At 45.2% G+C, this 16,028-nt stretch overlaps 1 long non-coding RNA gene across 1 annotated transcript; it reads left to right on the top strand.

Annotated features, from left to right (window-relative positions):
- Window positions 1-1,754: 1,754 nt before the first annotated feature.
- Window positions 1,755-15,585, top strand: LOC142500913 (uncharacterized). The gene is made up of 3 exons (XR_012803353.1): window positions 1,755-2,262; window positions 14,083-14,217; window positions 14,664-15,585. It is a non-coding gene; the product is annotated as an uncharacterized LOC142500913 (long non-coding RNA).
- The last annotated feature ends 443 nt before the right edge of the window (window positions 15,586-16,028 follow it).

Raw genomic sequence — 16,028 nt, 5'->3', positions numbered from 1 at the left:
TCTCCTTGTGCAGATGTGTGGACAGAATCAGGGGAGCCGTCTCTAAGGAAATGTGGGCCGGGTTAAGAAGACATCCATCGATACCGACGAGTGCGATGGGAACCTTCTTTCTCACGAGTGGTATGCGGTTTAACCTGGCGAATTCAAGATCCCACAAAGGTCTGTATACAGCGTCAGTTACAATCCCCCTGCCCCGACTGTGATCCACTGCTGCAGATTCTCACAGGGTCCCTGACCCGGAACCGGAAGTGCAGCAACACAAAGGTGGTAGGCGGGCTCTCAAGCTAGGTCAAGGGCTATGACAATAGCAGCAAACGCTAGCGAGATGACGGGGGAAATATCAACTACTAATGTATGGGGAGAATCAAACGTGCTAAAACTGCACTCCTACCCAGGAGTGCAACTCAAAGGTAATGAGCAAACCCTCAACGCGTTTCGCGCATTACAGCGCTTCGTCCCAACAGCGCCTGTCCCAACTCTCCGTCCCCTTATCACGCGCTCTCTTCTTCCTCTCCTCCTCTGACTGGACACCACATTTCCCAAACATAACCAGCTGTGAACAAAGTGAAGCATTTGCAAAGCTCCAGGAATTAAAGTCCATGAAAGGCTGCTACAGGTTTGGGAGTAAATTGCCCGTGAAAGTGCTGGAGAAGATCAGTGAGTTATCTGCATTAAAAAAATAAAAAATAAAAGATTTCTCCAGCTGATTGTTCCGTAATCATCTTTTTTAAACACAAACACAAAAGACATGAGCAGGTTTTTTTTTTTTTAATGACAGACAATACAAAGGGAGATAATACATTTAAAACCCATATCATTTGTTAACAGACCATAAAAAGGCTGCTACATTAATCCATAATGCCTGTCACAAGTAATTCACTGAGATACCTCAGCTGCGGAGCTGCTGACACTTCCCAAATACATCTCAATTTATTTATTTATTGTGCCTCTTGCATGATCGGCAGGGCTGGTCTGCTATAGGGGAGGAGGGAGAAACTGATCTATGAGGGTCTCGCAGACCCCCAACATGAAATGCTACAGTAATGAGCAACTCCTGGATGCACAATTAGGGGTTCTCCTGCTCACCCTAGCCCCACCTATGTACCTGCTCAGAGAGCTCTGCTACCTCTCACTGCAGCTCTCTCTCTCTCATTCCCTCCCTCCTTTTTACTATCCCGCTCTCTGACGTTTTCCCTCCCTCCTATTCTTCTCTCTCTGACCCTCCCCCTCCCTCTTTCTCTTGCTTTCTCCCTCCCTCCTTTTTTTATTCTTCCACTCTCCAAACCTCTCCACCTTCCTCCTTTTCTTACTCGATCTCTGACCCTCTCCCTCCCTCCTTTTCTTAATCTCCCTCTCTGTGTGTTTCTGACCCACTCTACCTCCTTTTCTTGCTTTCTCCCTCCTTTCTCTCTCACTCCCTCCCTTTCTTTCTCTCTCTCTCCCTCCTTTTCTTGCTCTGTCTCTCCCCCTCCTTTTCTTGCTCTGTCTCTCTCCCTCCTTTTCTTGCTCTCTCTGTCCCTCCTTTTCTTGCTCTCTCCCTCCTTTTCTTGCTCTCTCCCTCCTTTTCTTACTCTCTCTCCCTCCCTCCTTTTCTTGCTCTCTCTCCCTCCCTCCTTTTCTTGCTCTCTCTCCCTCCCTCCCTTTCTTGCTCTCTCTCCCTCCCTCCTTTTCTTGCTCTCTCTCCCTCCCTCCTTTTCTTGCTCTCTCCCTCCCTCCTTTTCTTGCTCCCTCTCCCTCATTTTCTTGCTCTCTCCCTCCCTCCTTTTCTTGCTCCCTCTCCCTCATTTTCTTGCTCTGTCTATCCCTCCTTTTCTAACTCTCTTTCTGACCATCTCCCTCCCTCCTGTTCTTACTCTATCTCTATCTATCTCTCTGCCCCTCACCCTCCCTCCTGTTCTTACTCTATCTCTCTCTATCTCTCTGCCCCTCACCCTCCCTCCTGTTCTTACTCTATCTCTCTCTATCTCTCTGCCCCTCACCCTCCCTCCTGTTCGTTCTCGTTCTCGTTCTCTCTCTCTCTCTCTCTCTCTCTCTCTCTCATGAGACTGGACATGAATGTGTCCGGTATTACCTCTCTGGACATAGTGACCTCACCGGCTTGGGGGGCCGCGGGATTTCCTTGAGCAGGGAGAGAGCAAGGCTGTTGCTAGGTGTGCTGGGCCACTTCCTCCATCCTTATTGGCTACTGCTGGGTAATGCAGTCAATCAGCAGGAGGTGTCAGGAGCCCTGGGGGTGGGGCCAAGGAGAGGAGGTGCGGAGAGGTGAGAGGGGGTTAGGTGTGTCAAGCGCGTCGAACCTTTCACCATTGTGTCCAGTATTTTTGGAGAAGCCGCCTGGCAACCCTTGCTATGGCCTGAGAGGGAGGGTGAATACAGGACACTAGGACATATGAGGGGGGTGATACAGGAGCATGGAGCACGTGAGGGATTGTACTAGAGGACCGTGGGGCATATTAAGGTGGTAAATACAGGAGCCTGGGGACTATTAGAGGGGTAAATACAAGAAACTGGGCCATATGAGGGGGTAATACAGGAAGCTGGGGTATATGAGGGGGTAATACAGGAGGCTTGGGTATATGAGGGGGTAATACAGGAGGCTGGGGTATACGAAAGGCTGGGGTATATGAAGGGAGTAAATACGGGAGGCTGGGGTAGATGAAAGGCTGGGGTATATGATAAGGGTAGATACTGGAGCTTGGGCATTGGGGCAGGCAAAAACAAGGCAAAACTTCCTTCTAGCATAAAAATACCCTAATTAAAGTATATATTTTCTGAGGGTACACACCACAAAGTATTTAGACACGTAACGTTTTCCCCCAAAAATATGTGTAGCCCGGATGTGAGGAGGGGAGCATGTGGGGGAGAAGCTAGAGAGGAGCATGTGGATAAGAAGCTGGTGATCCGGGGAGCATGGGGAGGAGAAGCTGGAGAGGAGGGGAACACGTGGGGAAGAAGCTGCTGTGGAGGGGTGCAAGTGGGGGAGAAGTCAGTGAGGAGGGAGCATGTGTTGGGGAAGCTGGTGAGGCGAGCATGTGGGAGAAGCCAGTGAGAAGGGCAGCATGTGGGGGAGAAGGTGGGTGAGATGGGGAACATGTGGGGGAGAAGGTGGGTGAGATGGGGAACATGTGGGGGAGAAGCTGGTGAGGAGGTAGCATGTGGGGGAGAAGCCAGTGAGAAAGGTAGAATGTTGGGGAGAAGCCGGTGAGGAAGGAAGCATGTGGGGGAGAAGTCAGTGAGGTGGGGGGGAGCATGTGGGGGAGAAGCCGGTGAGGAAGGGAGCATGTGGGGGAGAAGCTGGTGAGGAGGCGAGCCTGTGGAATCCTGAAATATTCTGTTTATTTTTATCTTACTGCACTATAAACATGAAACACAAGGATTTCTGTTTAATTGACTTCTTTAAGATGGTGCTGTGGGGAAATTAGAGCGCTCCTGCACTTTTTTTTAATGACTCTAGCACTGATTGGGAGCCAGAGGACGAAGGAGGGACCCTAAAGTTGAAACATAAATTCACTGTTTTATTAGTGGGCTACCCGGGGAGGAGGGAGGGAGGGGAGCAGGGGGCGGATGTAGGTTTCAACCCTTTGAGTGCTGAAGATAATTGATTGCTAGCAATATTCAGCCTACAAAAAACATAATATTCTTAATGTCATTTCCCAGAATCCCTTGCTGCAGTGGAAGCACTGTATGCCAAAAGATAATGATGAAAAGCAGGGTTGTAGAGGTGCTCACAATTGATATTTGTAAGTGCAATAAACCGAGGGCAACCAGATGTCCCGGTTTAGCCGGTACAGTCCTGGTTTTTAGTCATTTGTCCCGGGTCCCGACTTTTCTGGCCACTGTCCCAGTTTTTATTGGCGCTAGCCACGCATGTGCGATCGGAGCCTGCTTACTGCGCATGCGCAATCGGTAAGCAGTTGGCGCATACGCGACATTTGTCCCGATTCTAATCATAGTTGAGCACCCCTGCATTAGGAGATGGTCTTCGAGTCTCCTGCTCGTATGATGTAATTGTTACGTTATACACCACAGCGTGACTTATAGTTCAATAACTACTGTCAGGTAGCACTCAAGAGGTTAATGAAAGTTTAGTGTGCATAGGGTAAGGGGTTAAGGTTTAGCTTTATAGGGTAAGGCAGGATTGCGCAAACCTTTCCCTGTGCGCACCCCTGCCTGCTCTCCTCGGCGCCTCGCACCCCCTCCCCCTCTCAACCCCGGCGTCAAATGATGCAAGAGGTCATGTAACATCACAGCACCATGGTAATGTGACGTCATGTGACCCCGCTGCGTCATTTGATGCCGGGTTACTAGGACGACGCGCCGCTGGAAGAGAAGGTAAGTGTATTATAGAGGCCTCGTGCCGTCCCCCAGCATTTCATTTAAATGCCTGGGGGGAGAGCGCAGGACCTCTAACTACCGCGCTCCCCCAGAAAATCTAGCACCTCCCCTGGGGGCAGCGCCCTTCAGTTTGCGTACCGCTGGGGTAAGGGATTAAGTTTAAGGGTTTTAGGGTAAGGGGTAAAGGTTTTTAAGGTGAAGATTAGCGTTAGCATTAGGTATTAAGGTTTTCGGGTAAGGGATTAACAGGTTAGGGTAAGGATTTAACGGTAGGGCTTTGGGATTAGGGGTAAGGGGGTTACTTCACGGCGAGATGGCTGGTGGCGAGCTGCCCTCAGCGACTGATTGGCGGTGGCGAGTTGGCTGCGACAAGTTGTCCTAGACGGTGGGTTAAACATATACAGTATATAACCATTGGTACAGATAATCCTTGTTGTCCGACAGCAGAATAATAACCCATGGCTTCTGGAGTAGAGAGAAACAGATGCTAAGGTGTGGAAAGAGCTGAGGACACGTCCAGGGCGGGCATGACCCTAAATAAGGATGTAGAGCGGAGGGAATCATTGATATACCCCCTCCATGGCTCCCACGTTTTTTAGAGTTTGGAGCAAGTGCCGTTTAGCATTTTTTGTCAGATTTTCCATCTGGTAGAAACACCACATTTTCTCTTTTTCTCTGTGAGAGTGATGGCAGCTGCCGCATGTTCCAGAACTGGACCGTGGCACATCTCGCAGCCGTGAAAATGGGAATTATTAGCTTCTCAGTATGTTTTGGCACATCTTGGATCGGCTTGTTTAGTAAAGAGACCCAGGGGAATAGGATATTTCTTAATGTATACTTGGAGGGTCAGGAACTAAACGACACTTCCAATCAGGCACTTCCAAGCCATTAAAAAAAAATGCAAATACGATTATCAAAATGTTCAGTCGTCTGCAGTCCTTTCTCAAACTCTAAAATGTTTTCTGCGTGTCAGTTTTTGTAATATTGCAAATCTGTCGTTCTCGTTGCGTTTTGTGTTAGTATAAAGGAGCATTCGTTTGGAGAGAGTTTTACTTGCCTATTACCTCACGTTTCACTCTCTCAGGGAAAGCGTTGTCGATAATGAGTACAAATGATCACCTGTCAGGTGTCTTTTGTGAAAGTTAATAACCTAACTCCGCTAAGCAGGTTAAAAAACAAAACCTTTTTAGTACAAATTGCTTCCAATTTCCCTTTTTATCCCAATTATATACTTGACTGTGCTCCAGTGCACTTTTTTTTGTACAAATGTTTGTCAAATAGTTTTAACTCCTAAAAATATTCATCTTTGTGATAACATTTCTAATAAGTCTTTTAGCGCACAGGTCTGGTCACTGCAACTTTGCTATCGTTGATTTCTTGCCTCAGTCTGAGTGCCTCCTAACAGAAGCCGTATGATCCCAATGTGAGGATAACTCATCAACCCTCACAACTCCAATGCACGCAGTCTTTTCTCTGTATCTGACTCCCTCCTCCGACCTTCTCCTCCTACTTCCCATCCTTCCGTCACTTCTCCTCAAGCATTTGCCAGGCAAGGTGGATGCTATCCACAAGGAAATTACTTTTGTCCTTTCCAGCTCCTCTCTACCTAAACCTCCACACCTATCCTCACTCCTGCAATCCAGTCCCAAGTCTCTGATTGCCTCCTGGCTATATCCTCGTGAACGGCATTCCGCCGACTTAAACTTAATGGGCCTTATTCAGAAAGCCTCGATAAGGCCCTTATCGAGCACTTATCGCCCAAAATGGGCACTCGTATTCAGAAAGCCTCGATAAGTGCTCGATAACGGCCTGTATCGACGCAAAATTTTATCTCCATCCGAAATTCGCCGACTGAGCAGCGATCAGCTGCTTATCGACCATTTTCGGATGGTTGATAAACTCCCGCTATTCAGAGACCCGCGAGTCGGGTGTCGCGGCCTATCGCAGCCCATCGCAGGCCTAAAAAACGATTTTCTCCCCAAATCCAATTCCCCACAAAATTGTTGGACAATTGGTGGGGAGATGGCCTCGATGAGCTGCGATGGGTCGGGACTTAGAAAAAATCAGGCCCTTTTCCTGCCTCGGATTGATGCCGGGGGTCTCCGGAGCTGATAGCCATTAATAACAGCGCCGGACCCCCCCCGGCATGCATCCGAGGCAGAAAAAATGCATGTACAGCAACTTCATTACCGTAGTGGCTAACCGCTAAGGCAATGAAGGGGTTAAACACCCGTGCCAGGCTTACTGTAATAAACATACAGTACAATACAATACAGTGGCTAGCGGGCGTGGGTGAAGGGGGAATTTGGCCCTTAGTGGCTGTTTAGGCATTGCGGGGGGGTTGCGGGTGGAGTTAACCCCTTCATTACCTTAGCGGTTAATACCGCTAAGGTAATAAAGGGGGTAACCCAACCGCTACCCACCCGCAAGGTCTAAACACCCATCCTTAGGGCTAATACCCCCTTCACTCACCCTTGAGGCCTAAGCACCCACCCCAGACTGACTATACCCACCCTATACCCATTGAGTAGTATAGTAGTACATCATACCCATATAATAATAATAATATGGGCATGATAAGCCTCTATAGCACTCAATGGGCACCCTAATAAAAATACAGTAATACACAAGACACACAGTAATAAAACGTTACTATACTCCCAAAAAACACACTTCACTAAATAAAAACAGTAGCCAGCTAATCCAATCAATAGAAGCAATTACAACATCAACAATGAATTAATTAAACCATTACCCAATCAAACCAATTAATCCCTAAACCAACTCAAAATGAATAGTAACACTAACCAATGTAAACAATGAATTAATCCTACATTAATTAATGTAACCATTAAAAGACAAATAAATACATTAAAACTATCTCTGAAGTATCCATTAGCTAACATAATATAACATTAAGTACAAGCGAACACCAATCGCAAACCTTTTCTTACATTAACCATAAACAAACAATCACTTCCACATCATTAAATGCAATAACAAGCGAGAAATGCCCCCAAATATTGGCATAATAATGTATTAATCTGTACCCTAAAGAGGTACCGATTAATATATTACCAGTCAATGTGCCTCCCCCAAAAAATAAAAAATCACATCCAAAGAATACACCTGTAAAAAGAGACATTTACAAACATTGAATATCTAAGGCCTCGGTCCCGCTGCGCTCGTTGGCGCGGGCGGCCATGTCGCGAGTTCCCCACCAGCAGGAGAATCCTCCCGAGCCGGTCCCCCTTGGCGGCACAGCTGACTACACGCTGTGGCGCGTCAGCCGCTAGGGGACACAAGAAAATGGTGTTCCCTAGCGTTGACGCGTCACGTGGTGTGGCTGTGAGCCAATGGGGAGGGGAGGCTTCGGGAGGAGGAGAGGCTTCGGGGAGCGGGGAGGAGAGTGTGGAGTGAAAGCAGGTGAGTGCCTGTCTGTGTGTGTGTGTCTGAGTGCGTGCGTGCCTGTCTGTGTGTGTATGTGTGTGCCTGAGTGCGTAAGTGCCAGTCTGTGTGTGTGTGTGTATGTGTGTGCCTGAGTGCGTGAGTGCCTGTCTGTGTGTGTGTGTGTGTGTGTGTATGTGTGTGCCTGAGTGCGTGAGTGCCTGTCTGTGTGTGTGTATGTATGGAGGCCTTCAAGGTACGTGAGCTTCCTGTTACCCCGGGAGTTGGAGGACCACCGCTTCTAATGGTAAGTAAGGCTAAGGCCCCGCTCCCAGAGTCAGCGCGCCCGCAGTGCAGACAGGCGGTGCGCTGACATACACAGACCGCGATATGCGGTCTGTAGAGAGCGGGAGGTGGGCGGGAGTGGGAGGTTTGACAGGGAGGGGGGCGTGGCTTGAGCGGAGGGACCCTCCGACTCCCGGGTTAACAGGAAGCTCACGTACCTTGAAGGCCTCCAACAGCATCCGATGCCATCCGCCATCAGGATCCGGCTCAGGTACCCCAATCTTCTTTTTTCTTTCTTTACTCACCGTCTTCTATCTTCATCTGTAACAATTTCTTGTTGTTCTTTATCTTCTTTCTTCATCTGTCAATCCATAAAACCCCATGTTAAATCCCAGCCGATGCTGTCTCGTCGGCTTCTTGGGCTCAAATGAGGCGTCACGGCCTTAAATATAGCTTATGACGTCACATTTACCCTCACAATGGTTAACAGCCACCTGATTGGCTGTTAAAACCATGTGCAGACTTAATTTTTTTTTTTTTTTGCCATGACGTCACTTAAAGGGAATGATGCCAGCCAATCAGAATGGCTGTGCTTCATTTACCTTTAACATGACGTCGGTAAATCCAAGATGGCCGCTATGTCACAAGGTATTTCAGCCAATCAGATCATGGGAACCAATTCCACACGCTGATTGGCTGAAATACCTTGTGACACAGCGGCCATCTTGGCTTTACCGACGTCATGTTAAAGGTAAATGAAGCACAGCCATTCTGATTGGCTGGCATCATTCCCTTTAAGTGACGTTACGGCAAAAAAAAATTTTTAAAGTCTGCACATGGTTTTAACAGCCAATCAGGTGGCTGTTAACCATTGTGAGGCTAAATGTGACGTCACAAGCCATATTTAAGGCCGTGACGCCTCATTTGAGCCCAAGAAGCCGATGAGACAGCATCGGCTGGGATTTAACATGGGGTTTTATGGATTGACAGATGAAGAAAGAAGATAAAGAACAACAAGAAATGGTTACATATGAAGATAGAAGACGGTGAGTAAAGAAAGAAAAAAGAAGATTGGGGTACCTGAGCCGGATCTTCATGGCGGATGGCATCGGATGCTGTTGGAGGCCTTCAAGGTACGTGAGCTTCCTGTTACCCCGGGAGTCGGAGGGCCACCGCTTCTAATGGTAAGTAATATATTCAATGTTTGTAAATGTCTCTTTTTACAGGTGTATTCTTTGGATGTGATTTTTTATTTTTTGGGGGAGGCACATTGACTGATAATATATTAATCGGTACCACTTTAGGGTAGAGATTAATACATTATTATGCCAATATTTGGGGGGCATTTCTCGCTTGTTATTGCATTTAATGATGTGGAAGTGATTGTTTGTTTATGGTTAATGTAAGAAAAGGTTTGCGATTGGTGTTCGCTTGTACTTAATGTTATATTATGTTAGCTAATGTGTTTTATGGATACTTCAGAGATAGTTTTAATGTATTTATTTGTCTTTTAATGGTTACATTAATTAATGTAGGATTAATTCATTGTTTACATTGGTTAGTGTTACTATTCATTTTGAGTTGGTTTAGGGATTAATTGGTTTGATTGGGTAATGGTTTAATTAATTCATTGTTGATGTTGTAATTGCTTCTATTGATTGGATTAGCTGGCTACTGTTTTTATTTAGTGAAGTGTGTTTTTTGGGAGTATAGTAACGTTTTATTACTGTGTGTCTTGTGTAATACTGTATTTTTAATAGGGTGCCCATTGAGTGCTATAGAGGCTTATCATGCCCATATTATTATTATATGGTATAGGGTATAGGGTATAGGGTGGGTATAGTCAGTCTGGGGTGGGTGCTTAGGCCTGACGGGTCAGGGTGGGTTAACCCCTTAATGACTATAGCGTTTAGTAACCGCTAATGTGATTAAGGGGTTAGGGGCCATTAGAATGTCTTTATTATGTATATATGCTTTCTTGCTACGGAGGACAGAGGGACCTGCTGTTGTGGTAAGTATAACTGTATTTATTTACTTTATTTATGTATGCTTATGCAGTGTTTAATAATAGGCAAATAATCTATTATCCATATCTGGATAATAGTTATTTTGTCCATTACTGTACTGTATGGGTTTGGGCGGAGGGGGGGGGGGGGGCGTGTATTGATCTGTTTTTAAATATTTATTTAAATATACATTTCTTTAATAGTGTAGAGGTGCAGGGGGTCTCCGGAGCTGAACCACGTTGTTTTTATGTCCGGGGACCCCCTGCTTCCCGAGGACAGGCCCCTTTATGGGGTGCTGGTATCCCTCTGCATTGAAATGTCCCGCGTCACGTGACCGGGACATTTCCTTGCATAGGAGATACCGGCACCCCATAAAGAGGCCTGTATCTCGGGAAGCAGGGGGTCCCCGGACATAAAACCAACGTGGTTCAGCTCCGGAGACCCCCTGCACCTCTACACTATTAAAGAAATGTATATTTAAATAAATAAATTTCGGGCGACATTTCAGCTGGGAGAGGCGGCTCTCTCAGAGCAGCTCTCTCTGCAGCAGAAATGAATCGCTGGTTTTTGCCTTTTCAGAGGCTCGATGCTCTCGCTGGCAGCAACTCGCCAGTTTTGGGCATTTTGCTATCACTGGTAATCGAGCCTTTCTGAATACCGTGAGAGCAACGCCCAAAAAAAAGGTATTTTAAATTCCCTGGCGAATTTTTTTATGAATGTTCTCTGAATAAGGCCCAATATGTCTAATACTGATCTCCTCATATTTCCCCCTAAATCTGGCCCAACATCCCCTTTTTCCATCACAGTAAACGGTATGACCATGTACCCTGTCGCCAAAGTAAGTTGCCGAGGAGTGATATTTGACTCTTCCCTTTCCTTCTCCATTCACATAGCTAAAATTTGTTGCTTCTTCCCCTGTAATATTGCCAAGATTCACCCTTTCCTCTGTCAATCTACTACTAAAACTAATGCATGCTCATATACTCTCCCGTCTGGATTATTGTAACATGCTGCTAACAGGCCTCCGTGCCTCACAACTTTCTCCTTTGCACTCTATCCAAAATTCGTCTGCTAGAAAAATTTCACTTTTTCCAAAAACAGTCTCTGCTCATCTCCTCCTTAAATCCCTCTCCTGGCTTTCCATCAAATTTTGTATCACCTACAAAGTTCTCCTCCTTACCTTTAAGGCTCTTCACTCACCTGCTCCTCCCTACACATCAGCTTTGATATCTCGCTATGTCCCTGGTCATCTCCCGTGTTCTACTCATAACTGCCTCCTTTCCACCTCTACTCCTCTCTCTCGCCTTAGCCCCTTTCCCCTGACTGCCCCTTCCCTACCTGTGGAACTCCCCTCCGCATACGCCGCCACGCACCCTCTCTCCCCACCTTTAAGACAAACAATAAAACTTACCTCTTAAATCAAGCGCTCCAATAGCCAAGGCTCGTGACTACTGTCCCACACCCACAGTCACTCCCACCAACGACTGCCATCTACTGCACTTATTCCCTCACCTGCTGTCTCTGTAAGTCTCCCATCATACCACTTAGATTGTAAGCTCTCCGGAGCAGGGATTTCCTCTCCTATTGTCTGACTTTGTATTACTTATTGCATTATAATTTCCTGTACTGTATTGTCTCTTTGTAAAGTGCTCAGTACACTGTGGACGCTACATAAATAAAGCTATACATACATACAGGTTAGTGTATCTTTTGGAGCTGGTCCTAACTTTGCACATTTAAAAAGCAGTAGCTATTAAAGCGGCGGGCACAGTGTAATGTGGCTGAGTTCTTTCTCTATGTTAAGCATCAACATGTTGCTAAGCGCCTGTGCATTTTTAAGCTCCGGGTCCTGGTGCACAGAATTTCCCCCCAGCACTTTCAGCTGAAATGTGTCTCTGTATAGCAGGTTTTATAAATACTGGGAGGACAACACTACTTTTGACATATGGAAAATGCAAGTTATTATCTGCTTCTCGCCCCATGTGTTTCCGCAATCATTTAAAGTATAGAAGGAGGAGTAATCATGGAGCTATGCACAGATTCTGTTGTGTGTTAAGAGCTTTTCTCCTACTCCCTCTCCCTGAATATTCTGCGCTGGTCTTGCACCAGGCGCGGGGAAACGAGACTTCCTTGTCACATAACAAAAGAGCCAATACTTTCATTTTCCAAAAGCTCAACATCCCCAACCCCCTCCGGGGGGGGGGGGGGGGGGGACTGGAAAGCCCTCAGCCAGGAAGCGTTTCCTTCTGGAAATGCAAACAGCGAAAGAAACCCGCCCCTCATCTGTCAGTAATCTTTTAATTTGTCTTGGGAAACGCTGCCAATTGTGCGTGTGTTTGATACATAAACCAGCAGCTTTCACTGTAGATCAGGCACAATTTCCTACTGCAGAACGCTGAATGGGAGCAAAGCCTCCAGTGATGTCAGGATATCATTAACCTTTTATGTTGATTTAAACGGTCTATTCTTGTCAACTCAAACTATGCATCCACTTTCCTCCCTTCTTCTTCTTTCTTTGGATCTATGAAGCGTTCTCAGACTTCTGCATTAACTTTTCCTTATCACAGTGTGGCACGCGCGCCTTCGTTTTGTCACTGACAGTGGAAATTTATTTTGCTCATTTTAAAAAATACCAAGTGCTCTTGAAATCCAGAATGAGCCTCGGCTGAGATAAGACCTCCATTCTGTATGGGTGAAATTACCTATTCTCAGACTATTCTGTTTCGATGTATTCAGTCGTCCAGTCTACTCTTACTGCAACTAATCAAATCCTGTGCAACGAACCCCAATGAAATTCATTCACTGCACCCCAACGGAATCTCATAGACCATTTCTGACCCCTGTCCAAATTTAAACCAACCTCTCTCCTTTCTCAAACACATTCAATATAACCCAAGAAAATTACATTTCATCCACAAAAAGCAACATAATACATTTTCTTACGAATTCCTTCCAGGCAGGAGACGGGACATAGAGTGTTATTATAAGAGGTTCTGTTTTTCTATTGTAAAGTGCTGCAAGACTTTGGAATACACGGAATATTTTAAATTTGCGATTACAAAATAAGCAGTGAAGGAGGATAAAAAGGCCATTCTGCATACACACACATTTATGTATTCATTCATTCATACAAAAACTGTCAAAATAATGTCACAGTATATCTCAAGCATGAAAAGTTAGGAGTTTGCTACTGACCTATAACTGTTTACCTTTAAATCAGTAATCATATCACAACTCTGTCCTGGATTCCCTCCAACACAGGTATTCAGTTAGTATATGATTTCTTATTTATTAATGTAGTAGGGCAGTTTTATGGTTTAGTCCGAACTAAAGTGTCTCGTGTTTCGTTAGCCCTGGTTTTGCTCCAGTTTTGCAGCTGTGAGACTTTAAATATGTGCAAATAAGTCAGGGACCAATTCTGATAATAGCACTAATGTGGGGCATTTAAATAAAATAAACAAACCATTAAGTGTGTTAACCCTCAGTTAACCGTTATTAAGTCTGGGCTGTGTGAGCTTGAGAATAAATAAATCACATTTTCCCATCAACAATTATAATGAGTTTCTGTGAACTTCTTAGTACACGCAGAAAGGGGCCAAATTAGTAATATTCCATGCAGCCAATAATTCAATTATTGTTGGAACTTTGAACATTTTTTCCTAAATGATGTTTATCTGTAACCATTGTGTTAAATCAGCAATATTGGGTGCTTGCTTTTACCCTCACCCCCTCTCTTCTTTAACTACAGGTTAGGAGATACTTAGAGGTTGAGGAACAGTGTTTGTCCCCTTGAGGGGAAAGAAAATGGTGGTATAAATCTATCCAATAGGAAGTCGCAACGTCATCCATTGCGGCTTCCTATTGGGTGGTCATATAAATTCCAGCGCGGAACCAGAAAGTAAGCACTGTGCCGTCACCGGTAGGTATATTGGGTTCATAGCACAGTTCAGCACCAGGAACCCCCTGGCTCCAAACCTATAAATAAAAGGGTGGGTTAGGTAGGGGGTTTGCTGCTTTCAAAGCAGTAATCTATAAAAACTTCATATTTGGTTTCAAATCCCCTTTGTAGAGTGGAGCGGAATCGCACATTTGGTAGTGGACATTTTGCCGACACCAAGTCGACGCTGCCGTTTGGCCGCTTACAGACCCTTCACCACAGCCGCTCGCCACTGGACACTCAGGCTCCAGCCGTTTTGGCAATTAGGTAAGTTAACTTAAGGGGTTTAAGCGGTTAGGGTAGGGGGTTAAGGGTTTTAGGATAAGGGGTTTTGTTTTTAGGGTAGGGAATTAGGTAAGGGGTTTTAGGGTAAGGGCTTAGGGCAAAGGGTTTTAGAATAAGAGGTTAATGTTTTTATGGTAGAAGGTAGGTTAAGATTAGGGGGTTTTAGGGCAAGGTTAGGTGCTTACATTTGTGGCGAAATGATGTCACTGCGGCAAGGCGAGTGGTGGATAAATGCAGGCGGCCACATGGTCGCAGCAAAACAGCCACAACCAAATGTCCTAGATGGTGACCGGGTGGAGCCCTCTGAGAAGAGGACAAAGTGCCTTGCATGGAGATATTTAAAGTTGTGGATCCGCCTATGTTTTATTTTTACCCACCTTCTAGGTGGGAAGAAAGGGATCCCCGACACTAAACCACATTAATTTCAGCTCCGGAGACCCCACGCTTCCAGAGATACCTCGGACTGTGCCCCCGTAAGCATCCCCGGCTGAACAAACAATATGGATTTTCCAATCTCTTGTGGTATGTTAGAAGCCGCAACATCATCCGTCGTTTCTTCCTATTGGCCTGGATGCCCTACAGTCCTCCTTTATCCCCCCTTCCCTCCCCCCCCCCCCCCCATGGGATGTCCTCCAAGGTCCCTGTTAATAGTGTTAATATAATCGATGTACCCTTGTTTGTATCGTAACTATGAATACCGGTGTCTGATTCCTCCCCCCCCCCACCCCCTATTTTTCTTTCTGTACCTCCCCCCACTCCCATGTTTTATTTCTGTGAAACTTCAATAAAAACTGAGTTGAAAAATAAAAAAGCAACATGGGAGGATGAAATCCGGAAATGTGTTGGAGCAACATGGAGAAGAGAGACTTGCAAAGCCAATACCTTGGGGAAGCCTTCATCCACCATGGGATCTACAGTACAAGGGCTGAAGATGAACACACATGTTTCTCTGTTATTTAGCATGTAATTGTGTCTTGAACCTTCCCCCCTCCCCATTTATTTTAAGTGTAATTACACCTTTTGATGCCAGTTTGAGTTGCTGTATTTGTTGTTCTTTTTATCTACTCTTATTTTCACGCTTTGTACTGGGTGCTTTTTCCTCTTCACTTTTTATCTCGCCTTTTTCTTTCTTCCCCATCCTCCACTTGAGCCGTGCTGGTGTGTACCTCTGTTGCCAAGCTATTGTACTTGGCAGCAGAGCTGCTTCCCCTCTGGGCTTTTGTGCATCTTTTGGCATTCTTAGGGTATATACAGGTGTATTTTGTTATGCTCTATATCTTGAGAAAGGTCCCTGCTGTTGGACCGAAATGTTAATTAATACACCTTTTCTTATTTTTCAAAATTGCTGACATTCCCTCTCTGTGTCTTTCTACTGTATATACACAATATATATATATATATATATATATATATATATATATATAAACATATATGTATTGTGTATATACAGTATATATGCACTGTATATATAAATTTTTTCAGCATGTTAAGATTCTCTGCTGTGTCTTTCTTGAATGGATTGCATTTCATGTGACCCAGATATTATGTCATTAATATGAAAATATATATCTTTGTTTCATTATTATTGTCCCAGATTTCTCTAACAAACCACTGCTTTTTATTCAAATTAAAACTAGATTTTATTGCCCCATCATTGGCCAGGCAAAACCCTTCCTCGCATTAAAATACCCCAAAAAGTATAAATTATCTGAAAGTACATGCCCCAATGAAATGAAACATGGGTAACATATATTTCTGAGATTTTTGGCCAAGAATCTTTATTGAAAAGAGTG

The sequence above is a fragment of the Ascaphus truei genome, chromosome 8 (assembly GCF_040206685.1).
Source record: "Ascaphus truei isolate aAscTru1 chromosome 8, aAscTru1.hap1, whole genome shotgun sequence".
Lineage (NCBI taxonomy): Eukaryota > Metazoa > Chordata > Amphibia > Anura > Ascaphidae > Ascaphus > Ascaphus truei.
The sequence above is the reverse complement of the archived record's forward strand: the minus strand, read 5'-3'. Positions and strand labels throughout refer to the sequence as shown.